The sequence below is a fragment of the Bombus vancouverensis genome, chromosome 18 (genome assembly GCF_051014615.1).
Source record: "Bombus vancouverensis nearcticus chromosome 18, iyBomVanc1_principal, whole genome shotgun sequence".
In the NCBI taxonomy this organism is placed as follows: Eukaryota; Metazoa; Arthropoda; class Insecta; order Hymenoptera; family Apidae; genus Bombus; species Bombus vancouverensis.
The window spans coordinates 2,175,798-2,201,687 of record NC_134928.1 but is presented as its reverse complement, the minus strand read 5'-3'; the positions used below and the strand labels follow the sequence as shown (position 1 = coordinate 2,201,687).

The following is a 25,890-nucleotide window of genomic DNA, read 5'->3' as shown; positions in this document are numbered from 1 at the left end:
CTGGTATCGATAAATATCAACAGTACGCAATAATATGTAGTCCTATATCTTTGCTGATTTAACTAATTGGAAGTTTTCGTGCGTGCAGAAATCTTGATCGATAAATCACGAGGGAGAAACGCACTGGAAGGGCGTGGTCTTTTCGAGTTTCCCGCGGTTGAAATCGCGAGCGATATTTGCGCGCGCGCACACCGACGCGGTAAAGTGTAGCGCACCGTGTAAGCCCTCTAAATTCATATTCGCGAATAAGTGTTCCGTGACTGTTGAGATAAGTGATTGGTCGGCGGAGGCCGGTAAGAGAGGCAAGGCGAGGCAGGGGAACGCCAAAAGGGAAATAACAGCAAACAGGATGCGAAAGAGAAGGCGAGCTGTTCGCAAAGGTTTGCGTGCTTCGCTGAGTCGCTATTTTCGCATATTTCTATGCGCTCGCCGGCGCAGCCCAGCCGGGGGAGAAAGACCGGCAAGGAGGATCGCGATGCGGTTTTACGAGTTATTCCATATCCGAGAGAGAAGCGTAATCCGCGCCAACTTCGCGGCAACTGTCCAACTTGAACGATTACAGTAAAATTCCGGTAGCTAGCCGACCAGAAGACAGGAGCAAACTGATTCCGACGTGATTGACAGAGAGTGGGGATGGAAGGTAGATACCGGAAATCGTGGACCAAGCAATCGGAGATTTTCAATACTAGTCGCAACTCCCCTCGACTAAGGGGATTATGTTAAGTTGCGTTCACGCACGTTCCGAACCTCGATTATCGAGTATACCTAGGTAAAAACCTATCGTACCAAGAATAAAATAACTGGGTAGCTTTTTATTGATTTTTGTATTCGTCGCATACAGTCGTACGAAGCGATTGCAAACAGGTATATGTAAATACACATATACCTACTCTTATTTTTCAGCGAGGTGTATTTCTATCGAGTTCTACGTTTCATTATCGCACAAAGTATCGAACTTTTCCAATCACGCGAAGCTACTACTACGATACGAAATTTAATTGCGTTCGAACCTAATCGAATAGTACATAAATGCCATAAATAAACGCAATGGAGTGCAACTGCTTGATGTATGTTCGTATATCCGATACTATCCTTCTTCCGTTGCTCGTCGTTTAGAGGAACGAACTTGGAAACAACACGGCTTTGATTGATTATTTCCGATAGACCAAATGGAAATCTAAAAATAGGCATGCTTATTGGTCGAAAGTTTCACAATTACGAATAAGATCAAGCCGTTTTAAATGCCATCTTTCGGACGACGAAGACTAGCAGTACGAAGGCTAACAGAATACGTATCTACGTGGATAGATATTTGAAGATTAATTTACATTTCCGAAGAACCACTCGTCGATCGATGTTATCTGCTGAATTAAGCAGTTGGAGCGTAGTGAAAGTTTGCAGGAACGGTACACCAATAACAAATGTAACGGTTAATAAAAGATAACCAGAGAAATAGCTATATGCTATCTAACGATCCGTGCGTTACGATGGAATTCCCATAGGAATGGTATAAAATGAGTGAGAAATACGTGTGGCAGTTTCGAGCAATCGAAGCCCGATTAAACGTAACTCGGTAGAAGATGCTATCGGTACACGAAGACAACCGTTCCATCAGGTAGAACACCGAAGGTTACACGCAAGTGCGTAAAAAGTTTATCGCCGCGGGAAAGCACCTTTTAAAAACGCATCGCGGCCGTTTATGAGGCAGCGATTATGTTCTAACTCGGAACATCATCGTACCACCATCGCGGCCAGCTATAAAGAGCAGTTGGTACGACGAGCTTTACATCGATCGTTTGAAATACGTTGCCTCGAGTCCCTGTAACTGCAGCTGTAAACGAGTCCCCTGAACGCGGGGGCGTGACGCGATTCGATTCCGCCGGGAAAAATGTTCGCGGCACTGTGAACGCGGAAAAGCTGGCAAATCGAGTGCGATTAGGCGCGCTCCTGTCGTTCTAATCTGAGACCTGCCTATACGTAGATATAGCTGCGGTACGCAACGTTGCGTTAACGACGAATGGAACAGGAAATCGAGAGGCGAGAACGCGTTTCCCGTGGCTTCGATACACCCTTATCGCCTAATTCCACGACTTCTTTTCGAAAATATTCCAGTTTAACGCGTATCGCGCGACGGTAGCGTTCGCTTTACAACGGCCGATAATTTAACGCATAACAACGGGATCAGGAAACAAAAGGAATTTATTGGAAACGTAGATCCGTGGCTTAAAGAGACAATTCCAACCAATGGCCATAAGCTGCCGATTGAAATATCGCGTTTGCTCGTCGGAATTCACCTACTTGTAAAAATATTTTACGAACGTGCCATGATATCGCGTCGACGCTTGCGATTTTGTTACAACCATATTGGTCGTATACCATAATTCAAAACGAATATCGATACAGATACTATTACACACCTGGAGGATTGGCTCGGACCTCGCGGAAGTGACGGTCGATTCGCGTTGTTGCAATTTTATAAAGTGTCGGACGTTATAAAGAAGCAATCGTTCGTTGAAATGTATCAATCGTAATAACTCGTTGTCCGAAACGTATCACTGGCGTAATCGATTCTTTCCGCTGTAAACGTTGCACGCGTAATATCGCGTTAATTAACGACGCCGAATAGCCGGGACTCGAAGGATCGCGCGAAAGGCCGAAAAGGAAATCGGCTTTCGTTGATCCGAGCCACGTTATAGCTGATGCGCCGCGACGTACTTCACCACGAGAACGGAAAAAAGAGTCGGCTTGAAATAATAAAGAGCCGACCACACAAGACGATCAGACCGCACGCTGCGTGATTATTGGAAACGTTATTTCTTGGCCTCTGACTCGTAATGAACGCACGGAACGTCATCGGATATTGCATTCCGGATAAAAATCATTTCGGAAGAATTTTGAGGCGATCCGTGTAAATCTTGGATAATTAAGCAATGTTAGGTCTAATCAGAGGAATAGCCTGGAGAATCGCTAAATGGAAGCTTCCGCTTCTGTTTCTCTTCTTCTTTCTCTTCTTCTTTCGACGTTCCATTGGAATTCGAACATGAAACGCGATGGTTAAATCATAATGTAATAGCGACGTGTATTTTGACAACGATATGTTATCGTATGATAACATATGGTATGATATATCGTGGAAGTTTGGAAAAGCGACGACATAATAAGTTTGCCAATGGGTAAACCAGATTTTTAAATAGACACGGAGCACGTTTGGTGAACGGTATTTCAAATAACAGTTGATACGTCAAAAATAGAAATAACGAACGATCAACGAAAGATCTAACCGATAATTTTTAGATTTTAAATGGAAAATTGAAACTTAAAATTTGAAATTTGTAATTTAAAGATCAAATATTAATCGCGAATACGTTACGTTTGGATATAAGATCTTCTCGACCATTTGAACTTGTTCGTATTTTTCTAGAAACGAGCTTCGATCCTCCGTTTCGCCCACCACGAAAGTCTGTTTTTAATAGATGCGACGGAACACAGTTTTTCTATCGCTGTGTGTACCTTCTGCATTTCGTCGGTTCGAGCGGTTACCTGCATTTTTTCGTGAAATTTTTTTGCTAAACAAACCTTCCTCCTTTCTTTCGCTTCTCTTTGTGAAAGAGCTTGTTTTTTCCATGCGTGGTTGCTATGGTGTTGCGCTTCTTAAAGCAGAAAATCTGAACGACTTTGAACGCTTCTTTTACAGCGAATATTCTGTTAGTGCAATTGTTTTTTATTTAAAATAACGCGCATAATATAATCGGTGGACATTTGTTCCGATCGAGAAGCAGACTTTCACCGTACTAAGAAAATCGCGATTACAAGAAATTTTCTAACACAAGTACGATCGATAACGAAAGAATGCAATTCTCTCGGAAACAACCCAGGGGATGTAACACGATCGATTAAATTTTACAACGATATAAACCTCGGTCTCCATTAAACATCTCCATTCTACCTAATCGAAGATCAGAAAAGTTCGAATGTTCAAATAGGGAGGAAGAATTTTTAGCAGAGCACGTCCTATCCACGAGCCAAAGGAAACGGTAATTGGCCAATGTGTTTCTAAAGCTGTCGCTCGCAATTGACCACGGCTGCCCGCAACCCGTTACCTGGCCCTTTTTTTATATGTAATTTCTTGCTGGAAGCTGGCCGCGAAAAAAAGAAAGGACGAGCAGAAGAAACACGAGCGAGCAGCCGAACGAATTCCTGTCGCTGTTTACAGTGCTTTATGACGCGGAGGAGCAACGCGCGATGGAGACGAACGGAGACGGAAGAACGAAAGGAAAACGAGAGCTACACCGTTATGAATTCGAGCGCACGAAAGCCACCGACACTGGGCTGGACACTTCTCAGCTTCCCCTCTGTCGTTCGAGCTTTATGGTGCACCGGTGCAAAAAAAAAGGGTTAAACTTCCTCGTACGTATACAGAGGCCCTAAAGGTCTCACTGCTTCGAGGGTTACCGTTATTATACGAATGCAAAATGTCTTTCGTCTGTTGCTCACTCAAGTTCGGACTTTCGAGAGCAACGCTACCCCATCGTTTACCGTGAAAGCTCGTTTGTACCTTCGCGATGTCGTTCGTTCTATTGTTTTCGCGCGTGCTGCGTTACTTCGCGCCTGGTTCCACAGTGACAGTGAAAATGGTGGTTAATAGTGAAAATGGTGGTTGACGAAGGCGATGACGAACAAGAAAGCAGTGTGGATGGGTATATGAGATAAGGGTGTGCTCGTGTATCTGTGTGTGCACGCGTGCGCGTATGCGTACGACGCAGACTCTCGAGTGTCTCGATGTTTGGATACTTTTATCGAGATTGGTTCGACAAAGAACACCTTTCAGAGAACGTCACAAATTGCATTGGTTTCTCGCGCGACGATCGGATCCTCCTCCCTCGACGACGAGTTAAGAGCCAAGAAGTGCTAAGGAGAACTGCCAGACGCGGTAATTAGCCAACGTCCTTCGTCTTTTAATAGAGAGATTCGTTGTTCCCACCAGTTCAATCTACCCGATCGAGCCGAGCAGTAAATTTTCCTCGAAGCTTTACTACTTCTACCCGAAGTGCGAGTAATATCCGTGTGAAATTCTTTGGCAAGATTAACCTTCTATACCGCGTCTAATGTAATCTTAGACACGTTCCACTACTTCTCTCCTGCTCGCATAAAGCGATCGCGATATTTCTCGCGAACGTTATCTCATTTTCTCTATAACCGACTTCGTCTCTGAGTTGATCGATTTCAATTTACATCTACGCGTTGTTTAAAAGGTAGAAGCTTATTCTCAGATATCCACGTTGGCAATCTAATCTACTCTAAAAGGATCAAAGAAGGAGATACGCTTCTTACATCAACTGATTGAAATATCCACGAAGTACGAAGATATTTATCTACTTCAATTAGCGTGTTTTCCCTTCTCCAATCAACTTTAAAAATTGCAGACTCGCGTAACTATCCTTTCTACGTACGCCTTTGCTGTACGTACAACGACGCTCGTCTAAAATAATATTCGTGATATGATAATTTAATGCAACAATTTCGAACGAAGTATTGGTTTGTGATATCTTCTAAACGCAACGATAGAGTAACTACGTAAATTTTCGCGAGAACTGATATGCGCTTTCGACACGACCTCGATCGCCTCTAACGTCGCATGTAACACGTGTTCACCAACCCTTAATGTTTACCGTGTTTTCCATGCAGCGGGGGAAGATTTCTGTCGGTGTTCTCTTAAACCGTTTCTAAGTTGAACGTTTATTTCTGGGTGGTTTCCCCTTGCGTTTCGAAGCTGTGTGAACCCGACGCAGCTCGCCGCTAGCTGCTGAAAGTGGATCGCTTCGTGGAAATCGCGTATAAATGAGTTCCGAGTACCCTAAAAAAAATTCAAACGATCCTAAGAGTCGCTAGGAATTGAATCATACCGCCGTTGAAAAAAGATCTTAACGAATTTCTTTGTTTCTACACGATACCGACTATTCTCTCATGTAGTCTTCGTTTTTCCAAATTATCTTTGCCAGGAATAACGAGCAAAAAGCGCGAGGATTAATTACACGAGATGACGCAATGGAATCCAGTTAGAGCAGTGCGGATGTTTAAACGTTCTCTACGGTTGTCTACGATCCTTTTTTATTTCGTCGGTGCAGACCGAATCGATTACTACTAACTGGATGTCGTAATTTTCGAAAAAAAAAGGAAAAATCACGCGCAACCAGATTCGAATGGGAAGCAGTCGATTTCAGGGCTGATACCTCCGAGCGGAGGCTGGAGATCGATGTTGGCAGGTGACGTAGGAGGAGGGTGAACGGTGGTAATATCTTCATTTGCATTGATGGCCTTCTTCGCCGATACGATCCTGGTTGTTAGCCCTCGGGCTCTCGAAACTCCCCGTCGATCGTCGATTCCGCCAAACAGTCGAGATTCACGAATATCGAATTCGCGAGTCACGCTTCTTCCACGTAGAGAGTCAGCAATTGAAGAGGTTCGCGTTACGCGTATTCTTAATTCGGTTGTACGAACGTAATGGTGAATCGAGTTGCCGTAGAAAAATATTTCCACGAGTACCTGTCTTCCGTCTCTCTCTCTCTCTCGATCAACAGGCACGAAACACTATGCAGCAATGTCTTCAAATTCGTTGATATTGCCGTCGTTAACTCGTCCTTAAAACATTTATACGTTTCAATAACAGAAACGACGAGCGGTCGATATCTCGTTCGCCATTCGACGCTGGTTTACGCGGCGATTAAGCGGAACAAAGTCAGATCCGCGAAAGGCGAGTCAGGTCGAATTCAGCATGTAGGGGACGCGCGTTAATTCAATAATTATGATAATGCCGATAAAACAAAGCAACCGTGATCGGATATCGGGTAAAGGAGCGCGCGCTATAACTTTGTCGGCAATTACACGCGAATATTACACGGAACAGATACAGGTGGCCCATTTGTTGGGCCGAGGACGTTCGCGATAAAGAGGGCGGTGCCCCGAAGCTCGTTAATGGATCTGGTTTTGCTACCTTGATCCGGTTACCTCTCTGCTTCTTGTACCCCGATTTCTCTCTGACCTATCGTATCCAATCAACTCTCACCGCACGGAACCCATTCCCTTCTTCTCGTTGCCGCCGCATCTCCTTTCCCCTCCCCATTCAGGGTTACCTTGATCCACCTCTCGCTGCCGGTTATTACAAGCTATTCCCCTAAAAGGAGTAAAACCTGAAATTAGTTCGGAACTTATGTCTTCGCTACGCCGTGGAATCCACCGTTCGGAGGGATCGTCGCGATGCCTTCGGAATCTCGTTTCTTTTCGATTCCGTCGTTTTTCTGGTTGCGAGGCTGGCTTCATTATTTTTGGGTGGTTCGCCATTCGATCGAGTAAGCCCCGCCGAATCGTATCGCCGCGTAACATCGTATCCTCGGATCGTTATTTAAATAAACCTCCGGTGGAATCGTTATCCGACGATATTTTCACGTTTGTCCCTCGTTGCTCGTTTCTCTCTTTCCCTTCAGATCTTCTTTATATACATTTCGAAATATTCCACGGATATTTGTCGAGTAACCCAGCACTCGTTTTTCCGTTATGGACGGACGGCGGAGTTATTTTAATTAATCCTACTCGTTTCTATTATTCCTTTTCCGTTTTCTTTTTCTTTTTTTCTCTTTTTTTTTTTTTTCTTTTATGGACAAGCAGCGCTCGATTTCCTCACGGCTGTTTCGGAGGAAACATCTCAGTCGAGCGGATCGCGCCGACGTAAAAATTTATCGCGAACTTACAAGCGAAAAGCGGGAGAAGGGTTAAGGTTGAAATTAAATTTTCCAAGGGAAACACGCTGCAGCCTCTGTGCGGCCAGCTTTGTCTCGCTTCCTCACGACGGATCCAAACTTCTCATTTCTAAATTTACTTCCTTGCACTCCGGCATGCTCTAAACTTTTACGAATTTAAAGGCTTTTCCTTGCTCGCTTGATATCCTAGCCCGAAGGATGCAGTCCTTCTTTCTTTCTTTCTTCCTTTCTTCCTTCCTTCCTTCATTCCCTCCCTGATACGCGCTTGAGCATAAATCCTCCAAGTGCTTTTAAGCTTTACAAGTTCCAAGAAAGAAGCAGAATGTCGCCGACTCCGATCTCGAAAACTTTCGACTCGAGACAGCGAGCAGCTCTCGCGCAACTCGCGTGAAAAATTTTTCCCCCCTTTTTCCACGCAGTCTCACGATATTACCCGCTTTATCGTAAAAACGAGACGGAATCCGAAATTAGTTAAGAACTTACATCTCGCCTGCGACATTCAACTTTCAACGTGGCCGTCCTGATACCCACCAGCCATCCCTGTAATCTTTTCCAGCATTTTCTTCGAGTAGAATTAATTGGTAGTCGCGGTATTCCACGTAGTTTCGCTTGTTACTGTGATTTCGTTTGTTACTTCGCTGGAGAAATTCTTGCAACGTCGAAGAGGTCTTTGTCGTTTATCGCAAACTTTGAAATCTTGCCCAGACTTCGTTGTACGTACTTCTTCGACGACACTGGCTCGTTTTTAAGCTTCGGTCGCTCGACACGAACGGAGAAGGACCCAAATTGTCGCTGGCCTGGATCTTGAAAGTTTGAAACCGCGCGAAAGCTCTTACGACCGAGCGGAAAGTTTTGCTACCGGGAAATAGCTTCTACCATGCGATGCTTGCAGCATGTTGCCGCTAAATTTCCAGCAGAACTTTTTCCCAACTGTACAGTATCGTTAAAGTTACCAAGAGAGATTCGGAGTTCGATAAGTTTAATCCGAAGGAATTACCATCGCGAGACTTTATGCAGCTCTGCGCGTTCGTGAAAATCATTCGTTCGCATTGATAGACGCGTTACACGCGGTCCAATTCCTTTAAATAGAAACGGCGATGTACGGATTTGCGTTATGAAAGTCTAGGATGATGTACAGCCCGTGTTTTAGGACGTGACGTCTCTTAACGATGTTACGTGACAATGTTAAAATCGAAAGCCAAGTAGAAATATCATTACCGTTGTCAACGTGTCTGTTCTGCTATAATAGATTGCTCAGAACGATTAGAAGATCTTTATTATGAATTACGCTCCATTCCATTCGTTGAGGAAACAAACGCCACGAAATTCTGTTGTACGTGATAGATTAACGTGTTATCGACACCGTGACAGAGACTAATTTTAATACGATGATTAAAACACTACGCTATATGTTACCTAACACTCATTAGGTAACTATCTTGCTCAATCACAAACGAAGACTTTAGAGAAAGATGTAAGATGCAGTTTCGTATTTTATGGCAGAGTAATTTTTGAATCCAAGTTCGTATTTCAAGGCGTCGCTTCTAATGTGTTGTTGCTCTTTATTTCAAAATGTTTAGGTACATCTATGGATCTAACTCGTTTTCCTCTTTTCGACTATGTCAAAGACCACGTTATCACGTTTATTCCGCGTGTTCTTTAAATAACAATGGAATTTCAACGAAGAGCGAAAAAATTCGTGTAATTTGCTGTGCAACAGTGACCGATTAGGGTAGAATCGAACGAAGAATTTTCCAAAGAGAGAATACTTTTTCTATTCGTAGAAAACAAATTGCAATGGCGATATCGTTCGATGGCGTGGTTCTATCGTGGAACAAAGGGTTAATTGGTAAAAGATTACTCTCGGCAATCAACGATGGAACCGCGACGATACCGTTTAAAAATATATCAGCCGCGGGAAGGACGCTCGTAAATTCCGCGAGAGGGTTAATCTGCAGTGAACCGAAGCGACGGACCAATGAAGCAGAAAGCAGCGGGAATTGGCGGGCGGCGCCATGGCTCCTCGAAATTCTCCGCTGCTCGCCAATTTCCTTTGAAAAATATTATTCCTAGAATTCGCTAAAATTCGATGAAAATCACGATTATAAAAACTACCAGGCAGAAATGATTATCGGTTTGCAAAAACTTCGTTTGAATTTCATAGAAACTGCCCGCAGCTTGAAACCGTTTAGCCGTCGCGCTGCTTCTCTCTAGTTAAATACGGAGCGTTGTTTCTCTTTAGTTGAACGCCTACAGCGCGTTGTTTCTCTTTGGTTAAATACAAAGTGTATTTGTGTCCCGATCTTCTCGGATGTAAAATCAATTCTAACTTTCTAGATAATTGGACATTTCTAACAAAAAAGTATGGTAAAAGCTTTAAAGAAACGGGAGATTCCTAGATAAATACTGAAAGTGATGGTGATGCGATTCAGCCATTGGTGAAATAACGAAATCGTCGGAAAATAGGATCGTTGCGACGAGTTTTAAAGAGTTTGCTCTTGTTATTCGACGAAAGCTATGGAAATATGCTTGTTTCGGTGCTGATCTTTCGCGAGCTCGTGCTACAAGACAATCGTAAGAGAATTTATGCTTTGCCTGCTGACGCAGTGTCTCTGATGTTCTTGGCCGATGGTTTTCTCGATTGTGCATAGATAAAACCACTCGAGATGCATTGGAAAGTCGAGGATAAAGGAAGACACGCAGAAGGCTGTCCATTTTATCGACCCGTCGCGCGACGCGCGCACGTCTTCTCGTTTGCTTTGTCAGGAAGAGGATGATGGCGGCGGCGCACTGCGAATCTACCCAAATTCTCTACATTGAACTCAAAATATTCTCGTACTTCGTACGAAATGTCGTATCGTAAACGTTATTCGGTTATTCGCTCTCTAGTTTCGTCCAACGACGAGATCCATTAAATTTCCGCGAAAATTCCAGTCGAAATCTTCGAGTATTTATATTTTGCTCGGATCAGACCTAAATCTGTTTATATCTCGTTTTCAATAAAAAGACCCACAGAACTTGGAAGACAACGGACACGATATCTCGTTCGAATAATTTTGCAATATCAAGACGAATACGTTGAAGTTAACGTTGCGTGCCTATGCACTTAACGATCTTTCGTCTTCTTACGCAGCTCGTGATAAAATTCGATATGTTTCGAGTAATACATTTTTACTCCCCTTGTTCTCGATTGTCCCAGCTGCGACCATTCGCTTCAATCTACATTTACGATAGTCGCTCGTTATCTGGCGGCGCTGTTTTTAAACACGCTGTTTTATCACTTTTCAATATTCCAGGCTTAAATTAATTTTCCTCAAGAGGGCATAAATTTCTCGGTCGTTTCTCGCAATGCGACACCGAGAAGAAGAGAGAGAGAGAGAGAGAGAGAGGGCGATGCGGTGAAGGGGTGGGGCGAGGGTGGAATGGAATGAAAAAGAAAGTTTCGAAGGTATTCGAGATAACGCGGCGCAGCTCGGCGCCGTGTAGCCTTAAATTATTGCAACATTTTAGGCGATACAACGTGAAATCTTGGCGTCGACATTTCCTCGTAGAACGGTCGTGGTTACGTCACGAAGCTGTATGCATTCTACATCACCTCTTGCGTGTGTTTAACGTACAGTGCTTGCGTGTGTAACACGGAGACGATTAACTTCGCTTTTCGACGCTGTCATCGCGTACCTTTTCGTCTGTAAAAAATATGACAAGAAAACTGGATTCCGTGTCGCGAATATATAAGTATTTTACATGCAACGGCCCCATGTACAACGCAGATAAGTGAATTCGCTGTCGGCGAGCGGCGTCGGCGTCGCCCTGGATGCTGCAGTTTCTGCGCATTTCACTGGTTCGCCCATAGCGCGCATGCACGCATTGTTCCACCTAGATATATCTAGGATGTATATTGTGCAACACAGAAACTGAAAAGGCCACGGCTACATAAAACATTTTACGTATATATTTGCCGACTCGCGAGTGCCAAATAATAAAAAGGAAAAAAAACCGTATGGCACGGTTAAATGCCAGAGAGCTCGAGGATTTCAAAAATAGAATTGGCCGCTTTACGAGCAAAAAAGTTTATGCATTTTTCCCCATTCTATTTTTTTTTCGCGCTACCTTCCCTTTTTTCTCTCTCATCTGCCTTCCTCTTTTTTTTTTTTTGGTTTTACGTTATTCCTCTACTCTCGCACTGTATTCGCGAAATTAATATATTTCTTAGCGATATAAAATGAGGCGAAAGAAGATAGCGAAAAGGGAAACGAATTAAAGTCATCTACGAAGAAACCCTATCGGGGTATGCAGTTTTATGAGCTTCCTTACGTTCACCTATTACGCAAGACTCCTAGCTTCCCGATGGTTATCATTACGGGTCAACGGTCCACGAAATTGTAGGATCCTTCAATTCCGTAGGGCTTTCGAAACTACCGGGATTCTGTACCTTACCTTCTATCGGTCGATGTCGCAATTAAAAGTTTCGTCGAACGATCGTTCTACCGTTACATAGTTCTTTTCCTTCAGATACCAAATTTGCCTCAATCCTAATACATAATCGCGAATCCTAAAATTTCTACGTATTCGATTTATAGGGGCATAAGGTTTCCGAGCATCGATTAACTCGTTCGAGTAAAGGACTTTGTAATTAATCCCAGCAATATAATTACGCGAGAATATCTACACATTTCAACGATTCCGACATCCAGAAAATTACCTATATACCAACTACGTACGTACGTGTATACCGTGGTACAGGTATCTCACTCCGTTAACACGCGAGTCACACTTTCCATAGAAATACAGCTACGTTTAATACGTTCCGTTCTTCCATATTTCCCTCTAACCATGTTTATTATCAGCAATGAAACATCGCGAAAGAGAATCGCTCCTAAATACGATTCGAAAACGAAACGAAATACGTGTGACACGTATCTCGAAGGATTAATCGAAGGATCGTCGATGAACGCGTAGCTGGCTCAAGTACACCGATACTTAATTAATTGCGCACAAGGAATGGAATTACGCGTTCTCTCGACCATATCGTGAATTTCCCTGGATGGTAAAGACCCTGCGCGTTGCCTGGCCAGTATCTGAGACCGTTCAATTCAGAGGCAGACATTCGTCCCAGCTTCCAGCTCTCATCTTTCTCGAAGTGTATTAGATTGGCTTCGAAATACGTGACCTCGCTCGAGAATCAACCTCATTCCCAACCTTTCTCGTCCCCTCTCGTCTCTGCCCTCTTCGCCCACCGCCCACGTCGACGTTTCTAGCAAAGCGTCGTTGCAACCTAACCCAACCTTCCCGGAATACGTCGGTCCTCCCACCCTTCCAGTCTTTGCCCTCTTCCACAGCTTTTCGGTTTTCTTTTTTCCATCCCCGCACGCCTTCCATTTTCTTCCATGCTTTCAAGAACCATGGCCGGTCGCGCGAGGAAGGGATCCCACTGTTTTTTGCCGATCCAAAAGGGAGTGGTTAATGAATGCTTGTCCGGTCAAGCAGCCATGCGTTTTTCCCCGCAACCCCTTCGCTATTTTGTACGGATGCGCGGAAGAATTTTTGCGAACGATATTACAGAGGATAGAGATATTTTCCATTCTTTTCGAACGAATACACTCCGATCCTTCTTCACACAGCGTGTCATAAAAGCAGTTTTATCGCTTTGTTGCTGAATAGTTTTTAAACGAAACTTTGATAGATATCAAACACCAGTTATCGATAGTTTACCGAATCATTCCTATTAAGTACGTGCTAAATATGATATCAAAGAAACGACTACCTGGCACCTAGCAGTTTTACAAATTCATGCCTTTCCAATATAATACTTTTTATAACATTTTCACGTGTTTCTTGAATTCTTTATTTTACTTCCTAGCGAGTACCTCTTTCCCCTTTTTCCTAAAGAAAACATTATTTTTCTATATAATTCGAACGATCGATAGTAATAGTAAATTTTTGCTATAACAACACCTTGTTATGGTGTCAAACGTTTCACCATAAAATTGGATGGTGTACTACGCGATACTACAAAATTGCAAAACGTCGATAGAAAAAAATGACGACGAAATAAAAAGGTAACGCTTCTTTCATAACACGCTGTCAAAAGAGGACACGATGCGAAAGATTTCAAAGTTGCCTGCTTAGAAACAGGACATGGCGATTTTGCTTGGAAAAAATTGCAACTTTGGAATAAGAGACGCTCGCCTGAGTTTTCGTTCTATAAAGGCGGATTAAAGTGGAAGACGCCGCGGCGTAGTTAGATCCAACGCAATGACCAGATCGGTTATAAAAGTTCGAATTTCATGCAGCTAGGTTGGTCTGTGCGCGGGCGCAGGGCCGAGCTTCGCCCTGCATAGCCACATGCATGTGCAAGTGTAAGCGTAACCCCGAAGTTTAGGTACCTAGAGGAGCAAACTCATTTCCAATGTGTTCGCCTCGAACTCCGCTCTACCAGATCCAAGAAGCAATTCCTATGCCAACGACTTTCCGTAAAAACGTCTCATATCGTGAGACATTGTTAAATATATTACGCCATTGCCTTCTCCCGGCCGGCACTGTGCTGTAATATATATGTATGCGAAAGCAAGAACACTCGTTGCCGATACGGGATCACGTGGCTACAAAGTTTTACAGTCCCGTGTGTTGATCACTGTCTAGACAGTCGTCCCGTTGATGCGACCTTTTTTCGCAAGCATCGCCGGACTAGCCAGCCACACGATTCCAAATTTTATCACACGGCTACGAATTCGTCAACTCTTTCCGCCCTTCGACACGCTCGATCGACAGTGTCGAAGGGACAAATATTATTTTCTTATTCGTCCGAGTAGAAATTAGCTGTATTTAGAAATGTCCAGATATTTATACCTACGTTGCAGTGTATAAACTTTCTTTGTTCTTTATTTTGGCTTCGAGGAAAAATAATTGAATCGTCCTGGTCGACGCTATGTCGTTTCGATCGAAACTTCCCCTACACTTTACTCGCAACAGTATAGAAGATAATGAGCGTTTAAAGACAGCATAAAGTACGTCCGAAGGGAGTTAAGGTAAGAATACAGCGGCCAGAATCTCCGCTGATTCTCTCGAGGAATATCTTTCTTCTTTCCTTTTACCTATCGTCCCTCTCGACTATCCGTTTATCGTTTTCCTCCCATTGCTCGCTTTTCTATCTCTCCGTCCCCCTGCCCGTTTCTTCACCGACCGTCGCTGAAATTCTTGCATTTTCACAATCTCCAAGTTTTCATGTCTTCCTTCGAATATCCGCGTCGCCTCGAGTTTCCTCGTCTCGTTCCACGAGACTTTGGTCTAATGAGACTTCTCCACCGTCGCCATCGAGGTAGACGCATGGATAGATATATGTACATATAACCCGTCCCTAATCCCTCGAGTACATGGCTTTATATAAACCCGTAGGGTACATAGCGATGAAACACTCGGACACACAGGACCAAGCGTTCCGCACACATTCGCGTTCACCGCGTTCTTACGTTACTCTGAAAATTCGTCGACGACATTCCTGCCGATGTCCTCGCCTCGCCATTTCTAGCTCCACCATCGCCCTTCCTTACATCGTCTTAGTTTTACGTGGCCAATCTTCGCGTCAACAATGTAATACGCTTTGCATCTCGTCGAGAGCGAATAAAATTTCGCGAACGAAACCCGTTCTTGACGAAGGAACTTTCAACCAGCCCCTCCACTTTTCCAATCGTCGCGAGGAAAGCTACCTTCCTTTGTTTCATTTCGAACGACGATCTCTATATCGCGGAGAAGAAAAAATTTCGCAAAAAATCGGGCGATATCGTGGCGATCGAAAATATCGAAAGAAACACTGCTGGTTCGCGTGTAAAATATCAAAGCGAGGACTTTGCAGATCCCGTGCAATTTGTCAACGAGGAAAATATTCGTTTGGAGGCGTACTCGATGATGAGTGTCGTAAAATCGGCCGGCGAAGCCACAGTCAACGATATTCCAAGAATGAGGGAGGAAGAAAAAAGGTGAAATCACGGGAGTGTGATCCCGTCTTGACGCGGTTGGAAAGATATGCCTCGAAAACATCGTCGATTCATGGCATCGTTTCATGACGCCAACATTGCAACAAGTTAGACATCCCTAAAAATAATGAGGAGAATAATGGGCGAAAATAGTGATCAACGGCTGAACCGAGGCTTCCCTGTACAAGCATAAACACCGGACATTGCGACTGCCAGGCCAATCAACCGCGAATGAGCGTAAAGAATCCTCTTTACGATATCGCCGCCTGCGTTTTGAACGCTCGACTCTGGTTATACTTGAGACCAGCTGGCCCAGACGGTTAATTGAGAAGTCCTAGACGCCCTCTTGGTTCAACGACGACTTCAATTTACGTATACGGATCTTCGAGACTCCTATGGTTCGTGAATCCAAGTCTGCCATTGGCCGAGGGCTCGGGAGAACACTGTTGCTGGCACGGCTCGATAAAAGCTGTACTAAATAATCCTCGGAGTAAGACTGGTTCAAACGGGGGTAGGCACAGTCCGCCAGGCTTGCCCGCGTTATTTTCGCGTACTACGCTCTGAGAAATTGGTATTAAATAATTCGAAGAGCTTGTCTACAGAGAGGAACTCGTGCAATACTTGGGCAATATTTTGACTCCGAGGTTCGAGTTGGCCGAGAGTCGTCGACAAACAAAATCTTTAAACGGAAATATATTTCTGAAAGCTCTGTATGCCTTCTGTATGCCTCTCGAATAATACTTGAGTAAAAGATAGAAATTCATTTTGTTTTTGCTCGAGTTATCGAATTTCTTCGTTCTTTGCTTGTTAGAAGATTAATTAATATATCTCGTTTCTACGTTTGCACTTGACGTTTATTTGTTCCTACTTTTTCAATTACTTGCATATCGTGTTTCTGCTACTTGCAAATCCATCTATACATATAAACGAACTTTCTCTAAATTCGATCTTAACTTTTCATCGCCATAGATTTTTGTCGGCTACGTACGAGAGCGATAGATTCTAGAATTCTGAAAGCTGCGAACTAAAAAAAAAGAAAAAAGAAAAGAAAATAAGCGGGCAGGAAATACGATCGTAACTGGAGCGAAATATCCTCGCTGGAATCGATGCAATAAGTTCCGGGAGAAGGTCTAGTACGAAGGCCTGAATATAGTTAGGCAAATCAAACAAAACCGAGTCCAAGTGCACATTATACTCGCTGCCCTTGGTCCCGCCGGCAGCATGAATCAACATTCCACGAACCCACACACATACAATTATCCTTTATATGATATAATTCCAGAGAACTACAAACCGCTATGCGCGCAGGTGAAGATAATTATCTATAATGATCGCTCATACATATGCACGTTGCAAAACGGAAGAGTCGTTTGCAAATGCAAAAAGATACATCGGTGTGTACGGATGTAATCTTTTGCGGTAAGACGACCGTGTGTACAATAGCCGGCGAACTGACTGTACAGGTGTATTTCACGAATACATAATTTCATAAACGTCGTTGGTATTTCTTAATTACAACTTCCTACGTCTCCGCGAGTGATCGTCTTTGTACAACGCAACGTGAGATAGGATAACGAAGGCCAATTTAATTTAGAATCCGCGTATGATTGCATTATAAGTTTGGTTTATCTCTGCCGTAACTCAGTAGTAGGTATATCTAAATATCATATCACAACGAATTGTAATTGTATCTGACTACGTGGGAGAATACTAATTTATATCACGCTCGCAACTACAAGCATCGTACATACACCTAATCATCAAAATTTGTACATTACTAGCAAATATTCCGACTACCTTTGGCCAAGAAATATCGGACTATTTCAAACGAATACATTCAACGTGTGGTTTGCAACGAAATATTTTTCACGTAAGTACGAGACTTTACACGCGGATATCGAAGCCGTGAAACGAAAACCACAGGCTTGCCGGTCGTACGGTCTTGGTTGCAGGCTAGTTTCGTGAGAGATGACCATGATCTCGTTTCTAACAGGAAAGCAATCTAGCGGTATCGTTGGAGAAGACCAACGGTATCCTTCCCGGTTAAATGGCTAGTCGAGGTATAAAAAAGGGCTGGCCAATTTTTTTGCTCGTTGGCCGTTCTCCAGGAAGGACGACGTAACCCAGCCGTGAGCCGGTCGATGCGGAAGAACTTTTTCATGCAAACTTTTTCGCATACCCCTTTGCTCTTATAGTTGCTGCCAGGTAAGGCCCGCTTGTTACATAGTTCCACGCTACGGAGAAACGCTGCAGCGGGAATTCTTTCGTTATATTCGCACTAAATTTTACGTACAACGCTGATCTCTCGACGTATTGTAGCTTATCGAAGCGGAAGCGCCGAAGAGGTTGGAGGAAAGAGGAGCGAGAGAACGAGGCTGCGCGAATGCTGTAAGCGAAGGAGAGTGGAATCGCAAGAAGAAATTCCAAAGGAACCCGTGCATCCACGGTAATTTGGCAAAGGTGAGACTTCCTATTGGAAGAAACGTAAAAGGTGGCCTTAAGGGAGGGATGGAAGAGAAAAAAAAGGCGCAACCTCCTGGTTGGAAGACTGGGAAGAAAAAGTGGGGAGCACAGAATGTCAGCGTAGGCGGGTAGACCGACGGAAAGTTTCGTTCGATCTCTCGTGAGAATGTTACGATATTCGAGCATTGTCAACGAAGGCCACTCAAACGGTTACGCTACGACGAAGTATCGATAAGATCTTTGAAGAATTCTCCTCCGGTGAAAACGTTAACGAGCACTTGGAATCTTTCGTATCGATGCCTGGACGTACGTACAAACACGCCGTGGCCTTTCGGTAAGTTTATCGCGAAGTAACCTATTTGTCAAATAATCCGAAATGGTCCTATACTATGTCGGGTGATACATCGTAAATGATCGATACGAAGAACGATTAGAAAAAAAAAAACGTCCAATTAGGTAAAAAATGCTCACGGTTCCCAATTAGTTGGCGATTATAAATGGCAAACGTTGGCTTCCACGTTCCGCGAACCGGTACTTTACTATCTCGCGTTAACGACGGAGACCGTGGCACCTACTCAAGGGCGAAGATACGATCTGGCGAGACAGTTCTATTAAATCGCATTTATCCTCGTTGTATTTTAACGTCGATTATTTAGCGTTCATTGACTCACAGCGACGAATAATTCACGCACATTGCATCATACGCGCGCGTGTAGTCTCGCGTATGCCGAAGTTACAAGATTAATTAACGAGATAAAGAAAATTTTGTAGTCGCGAGTATGTACCTACGAGCATTAAATATCGATGCGTTACATCCCGCTGTTCGTTCGAACCGATTTAATCCTCGTACGTAGCAAATAGACGAATGTCGAGAAGCAAGTGCAGTTCGCAGTAAAAGACAAGTAGGTACGTTATTGCTCAGCCAGGCTGGCTTCGAAGAAGAGGATCAAATGCGGAGGATGCGCGACGAGCGAGTTCGACAAACAAATGAGAAAGCACGGATACGCAGGCGACGAAGGTGGATAGACGCTTCGTATGGACGAGCCTCGTGAAACCGCTACAACGACTGCATTATGATGGAACTACGGTTCTGGTCACTGCGGCAACGCTGCAGCTCCGAATTTATTCATGCCCGGCAAAATATTTCGTGGCTGCGCCGAGCGCCTGCGGTTTTCGCTGGATTATGCACCGGGGACATTGTACTAGCTAAAATCGTCCGGCTATCAACGTTGCCTCCTTTCCGCTGTGTACACCGCGTCACCGACCCGAGTCTAGAAGAAGACACACCCAGCAGATCTTTATCCATCATCCCTCTCACCCTTTCATACGTTGACAAACATTCGCGTGATCCACGAACGTTAGAAGGCTCGACGACCTACCAAAAGAACGCTGCATCAGGATTTCGCATCCCTCCGCCGAACACTAGTTGTTTTATCGCGGACGTTAGCTGAGTGCTATTGTCGCGCTCGGCTGTGTTTGACCGAACCTGCCTCTTTTATCTAACGCCATTTCGGACTGGACACGTAACCCTTTCAGGTTTATTGATTTCAGGAATCGGTAGAACGTAGTTCTTGGAATTCTACTTTGCTTGTGTCGGTGTTAATATATCATGTGTATGTTTGTATGGATTTGTAGAGTTTTAGGAACGACTATAAAATTATCTACTGGCATGATTCTAGTTTTTTGGATAATGGTAAATAATATACATCTTCGCGAAGTAAATAATCCTATTCTCTTGTATTATTATACACCGATATGCATTTCTGCGTGTATTGTTATTAAAAATAACATCAAATAAATGCTTAATATTTATAACGTATTAATATTTAACGTATTTTTAGTTTGGCTGTTATGGGCTGTATCTCAAGGCTGAATTCGAGACGCGAGGAAGGAGGATGAAGAAGGATGGAACGATAGAAGAATTTGGTTTTCAATTTCTATCACGTCTTCGCATCACCGAGCTTCCGTTCCCTTCGATTACGTTCTACCATCACGTGTCATTTACATTTTGGTTCTTCTTTCTCAATTTCGTATCTTTTCTCGAGAATGTCTTTCGGCCGTGCAGGTAGAAAGGAAGATAAATAAAACGATCGAACTTCACATATTGTATCGCGATTGATGTTTTTAAATTATTACGACCATAATCTTCGAAGCGCTATTATACGTTTTTATCGCGTCGATTTATTATTTTCACCTGCTGGGATAAAAACTATCCTTTGGAATAAGGCTCAACGATAAATTAGGACATATTTTAATTACGTTTAATTACGAATAAGCATAGTATGCGAGCGAGTGTTAATGAAATTGCGGCATTATCGCGACTTCCTATTTTCTCTTGTAAAATTCACGACCTTCGAAATTTTCGTAATTGCGTAAACAGGCAATCTGCTTGAGATAACACGAGATACGAAAGCCGAGCCTATTTTGTATTGCGGCCGCGTAATCTACATGGCGTTAAGACGAGAAAAAGGCAAAAAAGAGAAAATCCAAAGAACGAAGAAAAGAAACTTACTCCGACTTTACTTTACGTACCAACTGGCCCTGAATGTCAGCTGCTACAACGTTGGATGTACACGCTTCGTATGACATTCTCGAGCATAAATCAGCCAGGATGCGTGGTTAATTGTACAATTGTGATAAATCAAACGATCAGCGGGAGGCCGTAATTACCCGTATGTGGACAATGATAAATCAAATGTAAGGACGTAGAATCATAAAATGTAATAGCTTACAGCTTATGAATATTACGGTAAAACTGCGTATCCAACGTTCCCTACCTCTTATTAAGCCTAAACAAAATGTTCGTGTATAAGGCTCGCCTGCATCCCGATTGCTTTTCCACCATTTTCATCGTAAGATTGTATACCTATGCATCGAAACATGCTTATATATACCTACAAATAATATGCATAAAATTGTTCGAAATAACGTTGAACCAAGATAACTTAATCATTTGTATGAAAATATAGTAAACCATGAAAAATATCATTTTCCTATTGACACACACCTTTCCCTAGAAAATATGTAACCTGAATCTTCGAATACATTTTAGCTGGTTGTCACTTTGATTTCAGCCTGTCAACGAATGATTCATTATCTCGTATAAATCCGAAAGGCGTGCTTTACGAAGATTTAAACGATTTGCAACATCCCCACTGATTCGGAATTAATCGTGACTACGGAGAATGATTCAACAGGAGCAAAAAGATTTATATACTGTCGTAAAGATAGCCCGATCGAATATCTTGGCGCGCCATCGTCAGGAATTTATCCTAACTACTAACGTGTTCTCGGCTGTTCATGAGAATATATAGTAGCTTGTTAAGCTATGATTGTCTAAGTACGCGTTACGTTCACGGAATGTAATTACAATTGCGTTTGACGAACGATTGGTAATGAACGCAAAAGCCCCCTTGACAAACGATAGAGTACAACGAACGAGAACAGCGGTATTCTATTTGATATTCACGATGTTAAACGTGAAAACAATCACATGACAATAAACGGAACATAAGAAACTCTGACGTCGTTTTAGTACCGGTAAAACTTACATCTTAACAATATTATTGTAATAATGTTAAAGGAGACTAAAATCACGGTTTGAGATATTATTATGTTCGAAGATCATGCGTTTAACTGTATTATGACTACTCGGAACGAGAAATGAACGTCAAGAGACAAAGACGATAGTATAGGTTAGGACATGTAATATATTTTGACACTTGTCAACGTATACATTACAATGATTTAACGTGACTTTTCTGCCCGTTCCGCATATTGCATCGTCTTCGTTAACTTGTTGCCTATGTTAATGACGACCGTCTGAAAAGTCGGCATGCGAAAGTTTGTTCGTCTCTCATGGACTGTCGAAATACGTGACAACCTACGTGAATGACATTCGGCAGTTCGTCGGTAGGAGACAAGTTCCGAAGAGAGCTTAGGGCGTGAGAGAATCTATGTTAAAGCATAAAGACGGTACTGACCTGTATCAAAGCGTGTTGGTAGAAAATTCCGATATAAACTGTGCATTATTCAGCTCCAAAACTAAAGTGGTCACGTGGTTGTGTATAAGACGCATGTTGCCACTCCGAGAAAAGGATACCATATTACAACCGGACGCATGCGCATTAACGTATACGTTCACTGGCGTTCGCGACGTGCATAAAGCCGATAGAGTCCAAGCAAACGAATTTTCCGGAAATACTATAGCTACGGATAACTTTACAGTCCATCGGACAATATTTAATGAATCTCACGATCGACCCGGCTGCGTGTCGTGGCACGAACTGGTCACAGTTAATCCCTGCAGAGTTCCTCCTCTTCTGTCCTCGCATACATGTACGCATAGAATACCAAAGAACAGCCGCGTATCCCCCAATATACATGACGAAGGGAATCATAGCTTGATTAACCGTCAAGTTTAGGCGCGCGCGCGCGGGTTTATTCTAACCAAAAAATGTCGCCGATCTCATGCCGCGACGTTTTCTTAATCCTACTCTTACGATTAATCAGCGTACGTATTTCCAGTCACTCACTTACGCTCAGATACTATATTCTCATATAGTTTACGACTTCGACAGATCAATGTAATATTTTCTCAGAACACACGCTAAAGTTGTCGCGAAAGTTAATGGACGAGCGCGCGCTTTCGCGGGGTCACATCCCGATGAAATATGTAGTCTATGACATAATCGAAAGTCAGGCGGGCGCGGGATCCCTGTTTATTGGCGCTACCGTCGACGTCGACGAGTCAACGTTCCAACCTACGTCACTTTCGTCGTCGAAGGTGTTGCTGCCGTAGGTGGTGCGCGGTCGTTTCGGCCCTAGGTAAACGTAACGCTGTCTGAAGAAGCCTCGAGAAGACCCGGACAAGGTGGGGGTTTATGGGTTTGCAACCTATGTACTACATCGTATTTCTAGTTATGGCTCCACGACAAAACCCACCTATATAACATCGCGACATTACTATATGTGTATCGAATGTACGAGCCAATGTCGATCTACATACACGTATATAGATGCAACATATACACGACGCAAACGTATAGATGCAACATATGGGATACGTATTATAGGTATGGATGTAGTTTGTTTGACATGGCGGCTGACACGAAAGCGAGACGAAGCAGGAAGACTGTCTGGCAGAAAGTAACAACGTACAGGTATATACGTTATATACAATATGTATACACGTCTCCGTTGCTACGAGAGGATTTTAGTAAAATTGAGTTTCCCCACCCAGCCTATTTCCGAAGTAAGCCTTACTCGCCTCTGGCGCGTATCCTGCGTTGACGCCAATATGCTCGTCGTCATCAAGAGGAGGTGAAATTGGAACTCATTTTTTCCCTCGAAGCTTTCGTATCTCCAGGTACGTAGTTTATTTTCTCTTTCTACCCGGATCTTCTACCTTAGATTAAAATTTTAATGCGAAGCTCTATGATCAACCGAGATTTTTTTAAGACTGAAAAGCATCCCGAGAGCTATATCTTCTTATCGTTTATGCATACAAAAAGCAGGCAAAATAAGGAAATGTAACGAAAAAGTTTTTATAAGTTTCTTGCTTAATCTCGATTAAGATCTTGATTAAATCCACGAAATATATAAAGTCATTGTTTGCTAAAACTGCAACGTGCAATATGAAAAAAGTTGCAAAAGTTTTCAAGTCATTACATGTACAGTGGATTGTTTGGTTATGTGTTGCTCCGATGCAAATCTAGCAGGCAGTACTTATACGATCGGTAAAGTAGGATGCGGTAGAAGTTATCGACCCATATCGTACATAACTGAGCAACTTCAGAACTATACATGTGTATGTGTGTACTTATGCAATAGTATGAATATATATACGTACATAAAAAAAATAAGAGATAAACTAAGTAATTTTATATAAAATTCTTACGTCAAACTTAATTTCGGTTTTATGGTATAATTTAAAAAATATAAGCTCTCCAAAAAAGCTCTCCATCGTTTCTATCGGTTTGCATTGGAATCACATAGACAAAATAGAAAATATAACACTACATTACCATAAATAGTATCATTTATATCGAAGCACGACTCGATTTAAAAATCGTATCGTTAAGTAATTATACTTAACGCTATTATGATAGCTCTATAGCTCGTCGCATTTGTGTAAAATATAAATAGCGAGAACTAAATGCATCGATTGTAAAAATTACGAAATGTTACCTGCCCACGAGCGAAGCTCAACTTGGTATCGTTTTGCTTTACCCTCGAAGATTTAACATACGCAAGGATAGAGCGTCTCGCTGGAGGGATGGAAAACGCTGTAGGTAGTGGAATGGTGGGGGGAATCCTGGATAGTGAGCGGCCATGATGGTTCAGGCGACCATTCAGCGTGCCGCATCGTCCCGTTACGGCGTAATGGCCGCGGGACGCCGCCCAATGTAAAACTCCGTGGACGATACGCTTATTGGACACGAAGGCGTTAAAAGTTTTATTGCACGACTGACAGTTACACCCCGCATTTCAAACCCCGCCACGCTCGTCTTTCTCCCTTAAATCGTAAAAACCAAGGTGCGGATCTGTCGTAGCCGTGGATATTCTGGAAAACCCTGTATGACTGAGAATGCCCCCTGGGCTACGCCCTACGAACTGTGCTTCATGTTATTTGGAAACTCCATTTTCTAGTTACTTTTCCATCATTCTCTCTCTAATCAAACCCGTACGCGAAATTTAAATTCCGACAGGAGTTGAATAAATTTGTTTCTAGCAATTTTGCAACTATACCATTTTGACTCTTTTTTAAGGCACGAAAGCTCTAACGTTTCTTCCACTTTCCCTCGTTTAACGTTATTATTGACACGCGTGGAATACCTATAGCGAAACTACTACACATGCAGCTTGGCTTACGTAACGCTAGTTAGACAATCCAGAGTTAACGAACTCGTGTTTATACATCGTACTTAATCGTGTTTACATCGAGAACGGATAAAAAGCAAGCAACCTTTTGTTATAGATTTCATGTTTATATTATGGATTGCAATGTTGTTGACATAGCAGGTAGATCTAATAAATTCGCAGACATTAGATACTATAACTATGCGTATTACAATAATAACGAGATTCAATAACAGATAGCTAGAAAGCCAGTAAAATGCACGCGTAGAAAATCTAATCTCATCGAATGTTTGTTTAATATCTGTCCATATTATTATAATTACATCGTATCGCTGCAAGTAGATTGAATGGGCATTGTACGTACGTATGCTCAAATTATTAATTATATGGGTATTAATTGTCCATTTCTTATCGAACCACTATAAAACTGTAAGCCACCGATGGTAGGTCAGGGTTAAGTGGTATGAAAGGTATAAGTGGTGCAACAGACGTAATATCTAACCAGCTCACTTGTTTAATGAGTTCTATGCGTATATCGTACAATCAACCAACGATTTCACCTACCATTACAATGTATTTATTGTTTTATTGGTCGAAGTTTGAAGCGATGTCGTATACGTGAATTAATTTCGAATTTTTGATACAACTCGCTGTAACAGACAGTTACTCGAAGGATAAAACGTCGCTATATAGATAGTTAAACTAATTATAGTCACCTATCTACATAATAAATGAAGTATCGTATATAACAGTAAAAATAGATTAAAGAAAATTATTTAGCAATTCGGTGAACGATTACGAAGATCAACAGGCGTATATCAGTTTACTCACCCTTGGTT

At 42.8% G+C, this 25,890-nt stretch overlaps 2 long non-coding RNA genes across 2 annotated transcripts in view; one reads left to right on the top strand and one right to left on the bottom strand.

Moving 5' to 3' along the window:
- LOC117161340 (uncharacterized) overlaps positions 1-22,480 on the bottom strand; it is a 304,050-nt gene extending 281,570 nt beyond the window's left edge. The window contains exon 1 of the long non-coding RNA XR_013060700.1: positions 22,174-22,480. This is a non-coding gene — a long non-coding RNA (uncharacterized LOC117161340). The remainder of the gene's footprint in view (positions 1-22,173) is intronic.
- LOC143304024 (uncharacterized) lies at positions 16,968-21,139 on the top strand. Its single transcript, XR_013060719.1, has 4 exons — positions 16,968-17,597; positions 17,721-17,932; positions 18,047-18,187; positions 20,032-21,139. It is a non-coding gene; the product is annotated as an uncharacterized LOC143304024 (long non-coding RNA).
- Positions 22,481-25,890: the final 3,410 nt, after the last annotated feature.